Source organism: Ptychodera flava, chromosome 8, assembly GCF_041260155.1.
Source record: "Ptychodera flava strain L36383 chromosome 8, AS_Pfla_20210202, whole genome shotgun sequence".
Classification (NCBI taxonomy): Eukaryota; Metazoa; Hemichordata; class Enteropneusta; family Ptychoderidae; genus Ptychodera; species Ptychodera flava.
Genome location: NC_091935.1, coordinates 29,140,564 through 29,146,900, shown reverse-complemented (window position 1 = coordinate 29,146,900; position 6,337 = coordinate 29,140,564).

Sequence of the window (6,337 nt, the reverse complement as noted above, 5' to 3'; positions counted from 1 at the left end):
TTACGCCATACGATACAGTTTAGTTTCAATAGAAAATTGTCCGGCAAAAGTAAGAACTGTTTAGAATTGAGTGTGGGAGGATTTATATACTTGCTGGCATAGCCAATGTTATTGATTGGCCCAAAATCTCTTACAGAGCAGTGATATCCAGTTAGAACAAGTGACTAAAATAATTTTATACACAGCCATTTCCATTGTGAGGCACACAGGGTCTTCATGTAGGGAATAGCAGTTCTCGCTTTGAAGAACTACCGCACTGTTCTCATTTTGCTTAATAACAAACGGCATACGCTCAGGTTGAACTTTTAAAAATGTTATTTTTGACAAAAACTTTTCTTTCAGAGTAAGTCCTGTTTGCTTTATATGATTAAGAACATTAAGTCCCTCCCCTACCTGTAAACTAAATTCAAATGGAAAAATTTGGTAAAATTTGATGAGTATACAAGTCACAGAGCTGTATGTTTCTGACTGAAGCAGAGGGAATACTACAGGGATGACAAAATTACATACAAACCTGTAAGTTTTCAATATTTATTACAAATAAATGAAAATCAACACAAAACAAAATTTACTTTCAAAAATTAATGACAAAGGTCATTTTTACTACAATACATTTTACAACAATATTTATACAAGATCAATATTGGTCAGTGTTGCAACAAGCAAGGGATAAAATTCTATAATGTTTTCAACAACACAAGATATATACACAAACCCTGCATTTGTAAAAGAAATAAATTAAGTCTGATAGTTGGTCAAACATTTTTACTTAAAGCCCCAACTCCCGTATAAAAGCGCGAGAACCTACGAGAGTGGTCATAATGGTGGGATATTCAAACGTACTCGGTACGCTCTGGACGTCGTCAATGAAAACCGTCAATTTAGAAATCTACCGATTAATTTTTTTCTTTGAAATTGAGGGATATGTGTATAAGTATTTGGAGCACAATATACTTGGTTTCTGACGAAATTAAATTTGAAATGACGTCTGGAACCAGGAAAAGGATAAAATATTTGCCGGTAATATCGCCGGTATAACGTTCGATGTTCAGTTTGAATCTGCATGATTGACATGATATGCAAATTGCAAATGAGTCATGAGCGATACGTTGTTTACTTTTTACGTACGTAGCGTTGATTGTTCAACGCGGGGAAAAACACCAAATACTCGGAGCGTACCGAAAGATACAAACGCACACACACTGTGTATAATAAATACATGCAAACACATTTGATTAGGTAGTTCTCTTTTTGGAAATTTGTTGTTCCTGAAAAGGACCGTTTTCATTTATGTTGGCCTACCTGAGCCATACATTTTACAGACATAGACAGGAAGGCCTATACTGTCAAAAATGCCCGACATAAAGAACGTCTGGTATGTTCGGGTTGAGACCACGGACAAGTACCAGCACAAATTCTGGCATGATCTCTCACTTTGTCTACACAGCTACACTGTCTGTATATCTTCTGTCTTCTTTTCAAATTTCAAGTTTTACCCTCGAGTCAACGTACTGTTGAAAGCGCAATCATCGCAATGCGATATGCGTAACTATCGCTTACGCTTAGCTGTTTCCAAAAGTGATATACATTTTCTTTCCCGATCTAAAGCCGTGCATGCCTATGTAACACAAAACAAGTAGCCTCCAGAATCCAATGTGCTGACAAAAACTGGGTTTTTTTTGACGCCTGCTATCGCCTTCGGCATATTCGGTCGTCACTGCTGGGTCACTAATATGCTGATCAGACGTCGAGTTGACAAACGTCGCCGGCGGCAGCTGAGGTCACCGTATCAATCAGTCCCATAAGTTGCACTTTAATGTCCGCGCTCGATCCCCATCACAGCTAGCTCCAATTCATTCCTGGCAAAGAAAATTCCCGAGGCTACCTCTAGTGCTCATCAGTGACCGCTATCTTCATAAAGCCAGTTGACATAGTGTGATTAACTCTGACTACCACGCGTTTGTAATGAACTAGTATCGCGACTGCGTGGAGAGTGTAGAAGTGCAAGTGCGCTCGATTTTGGCGGGATCGTTCAAAGTAGCGAAATACTAGAACTCACCATTTTATAAGGAGGGATGAACATTGAAATAAATACTCCGAGAGATCATGCGATCACTTTATTCTGATTTTATTTTAGGTGATTAAATATTAACAGGTTTGATTTCTAAAATAAGTATTTTTCAGAAGCTTTTTGAAATAATCATAAGACAACAAATCGACACCACATTTCATTTCGGTCACCATAAAACTTGTAATCGAAGCCGGGGGAATAGTCGTCGGTACCCTCCCATCCGCGACAGCGCCGAGTTCATGAGACAACGAAATTTTGAAAAGGAAACTACAACTACCATCCAAGAACTGTGGAAAACTACGTTTTATAATGGAGACACAGCCCTGCCTCGCTAAACTAAGGTAGAATGAGGAAAGGATTGTTTGTAAGACAAAAGCTCTACAAAATTTGGTAGACGACTCGGCCGTTGAGCATTGTGGTAAATGTCCAACGTCGTCCATTGAAATAACCACACTCGATAAATTTGGACATCTAGTAGGCGAATTTGCTGTTCTTTCAGAACTGTTTTGATTTTTCCCGTTCTTTCCTGAAATGCGGCATTTCTAGGACGGCGTTTGGACAAAACGGTGCTTCATTATCAAGGCAAATACGACTGCAATCAAGACTCCCTGCAAGAGTGATGTAACTATGACTGACTTAGCTGTGGGTCCATAGCTGTGGTGTTTTCAGACGGGATTCCTGCCTTTTTACGGGCCGGTTTTGACTTTTACGATTTTTAACCCCGCCACCACAGCTATGGGATATTCCATAGACTAGCGTCCAAATCCGCCGCAAGCACCCTTTGCGCAAGTTTGCTCGACGATATTTCGAAAAATTTTCCATCCAAATTACAAATTGCCAACACTCATCGACAGCTTGGTTATTAGGGACTCACCAGACCAGAAATCCGCTCAAAATTCACTGAAATATCGCCTTTTTTCTAAGTTTGCGCGACATGACTACACGTAGACCGCCATTTTTGCTAGCGTAAAACTGTTGGTCGAGGATCCCTGCAGTACGTCACTACAGTGACGTAGGGCCGTGACCTCTCAACTTCTAAACACAAACTGAGAGATTCATCGTGTGATATCGATGACCATCGTTCGTCTTATGGACATTCCCAGTCTCACAAAACTAAAACCAAACTTTTACTTGGGGGAAAAAAGTTCAGTCCTAGGATCTATAATTATTCGTGGCGTGCCGCGCGGATGCTGGCCGTAAGTTAGTTTGTGTTCAGAAGTTGAGAGGTCACGGCCCTACGTCACTGTAGTGACGTACTGCAGGGATCCTCGACCAACAGTTTTACGCTAGCAAAATGGCGGTCTACGTGTAGTCATGTCGCGCAAACTTAGAAAAAAGGCGATATTTCAGTGAATTTTGAGCGTTTTCTGGTCTGGTGAGTCCCTAATAACCAAGCTGTCGATGAGTGTTGGCAATTTGTAATTTGGATGGAAAATTTTTCGAAATATCGTCGAGCAAACTTGCGCAAAGGGTGCTTGCGGCGGATTTGGACGCTAGTCTATGGAATATCCCATAGCTGTGGTGGCGGGGTTAAAAATCGTAAAAGTCAAAACCGGCCCGTAAAGGCAGAATCCCGTCTGAAAACACCACAGCTATGGACCCACAGCTATGACTGACTCAGAGCCGAGGAAAACTCCGATTAAATAGATCCCGTGGCAAAAAAACTACTCGTTGGATTTCTCCATCGTTTACCCGTATACAAAGATGCGGATAGCTATTGCCACTGCCATGATATGCATTACGTTGAATCATTCAAAAACGCGCAGAATACAATGACAAACGCTTCGTTTTCGAATGAGAAACGTATACCATGACGCATGAGATCTAAGGAGTGTCGATCGATCGCCTGGCAACGTCATCACGGTTTGTACAAATCCGAGGCGACAGCCGCGCCGAACCTCTGCTCCAGTAAGACTTCGAAAAAGTCTATGTTCAAGACAAACCTATGGGGGAAATGAGTGGATGTATCGTATGGAAAGTAAACCGTAAAATTGGGTGAAAATAGTATACGTAAAGTCACCGTGCAGTCAATGTTTACATTATGTGGCGTGCACGTTCTATTTTTGGAGGTGTTCAACCAGCTGTTTTAATTTGCTACTTTTTGTTCACAAAGATACCATATTAGTTATGTTTTGCTCCGCCCATTTTTATCGATTTTTCTCGGTAGGGCCCTACCGAGAGTTACCGGTTTAATATACATTCTCCTCTGCAAAACCATGAACAGTGATCATTTCCTCAGTTTTATTTGTGAAATGACATTTGTACACACGGTCTTAGTATTTACAGCAAATTAACTTTAACCAGGAATACCATACTACATGAACACAACATAAAATATTTCATAATCATTGTACAACCACATAAAATATGCATACATGCAAAATTGTGAGATACCTTCTACAAGTTAACGTTAAACCTGAGATGACAAACTCAACATCTATAGAGCTTTTAATTTCAATTTATCATCAATAAATAACTCTGGGGCATATTTGAAGAGCTATGGTTGAATACATGCATTACACACGTTTGAATAATGCAAACAACCATTAATGCAGCTATGATATTTTAAAGTTTACTTGAAATAACGGTTAATGATCAGTTTCTTCCTGCTAGGAAGCTATTGGCTGCCATCGTACAAAACTCTTCTTCACAGCAAAGCCTGTATAAAGTGTATATCACTTGTACATTGATCTTTCTCAGGGATAAATAAAAAATATCAAATCATGTTTACATTCAATTAACTGCAATTGATACACAGTATATATAAGCCCTACTGTGGGGTGTGGGCCTTTTTTGGCATCTGCCTGTCTTGCCCTGCATGCACTGATAATTCTTGTGATTTCAAGTAAAATTTCAAACAGCCTTGCCATTGAATTAACTTTGTGGCCTGAAAGTATGCAAAAGACACATGAATATTCATTTTGTAATAATAAAGGTACACAATAAAATACAAGCAAGTTTTTAGTTACTGTGTATAAACTACAATATAACTGTTCCCATGATATGGTACAATAGTATCTGTGCATATCTGAATAAATAGTATGAATATTGGAACTGTTCATTCATGCTGCTAGATACTTTCAAAAGTAGAAAATGTATTACAAAACAAGATTGTAACAGAAATGTAACAGAAAGTGTAACAGAAAAAAAATTTGGAATGCATTAAGGACTTTACTGCAAAGTGATAGAGATAGTAAAAGACTAGTAACTTGATCACAAAAAAAAAATTGGACAAGAAAAATGCTACTAAAACTATGAATTTTGATGAAAACTTCAAAAAAGCCAAAACTGCTTCTTGTACGCTATAGTCTTATTGTAATAATTAGATGACAGATAACAACGATCAATTATTTAAACTTTACCTCTTGCTCTTGTAAAGAATGACTAATTTTACATAATGAAGGGAATTTTAATAATAACTCCTCTATCATTGCTGTAGCAGTCGTGCTTTATAGGACTGAACCAATATACCGGTACAGCACATAGGATGGAAGATTAATTTGGACGGAATACATTTTCAGGTTAGATATCACACGTGAAATTTGTTTTAAAATGTCAACAGGCAAGCAGCTGATCTCCAAATGCTTTCATTTTGCTTGATGTCAGAAATCAAACCATATCATGGCTTCACATTTCCTTCCGTGTAGTTTACACACTGTCATCGAAGAATGTACTTATCGAACAATGTCGTCTCTGATTTTCACATATACATCAGTTGAGTCAAACAGATTATAAACACATAAAACTCACAATAAACATAGATTTAGACTGGTATTTCTTCAATTACTACCAGTTTCATCAGGATGCAAATATAACCCATTCAAAAGGTAAGCTGTACCTTATCTCTGTCAATCAGCTTTTGTTCCAATTTTGTAACCAGACAGCTTTTCATGTAATCTGGCTTACATGTCATGTTGTTTTCATGTTGCCATCCAAGACAATATACCCCTTTTTTGGACTGATAATATGAATATCACAAAAACGTCCTGTGATATTTTCCTGATGGGGTATAACTCTATTGATATTTTCTATCACAAGCTATTATACTATCTGATACCATGAAAATTTTCCATTTACCGGTAATAAATATTACGTCTGCACTAAGCCAATTACTGTTTAAGTCTCATTCTTTGAAAATTCCATCCATTAGGGTTTCGATACCATTGGTGTGAAATCCTTTTGTAATCGTACTGTGTGCTTTGCTGCAAGAGTCACCGCACAATGATAGATTGATTTTCCAAACAAATACATTATTTTGGTGAAGAC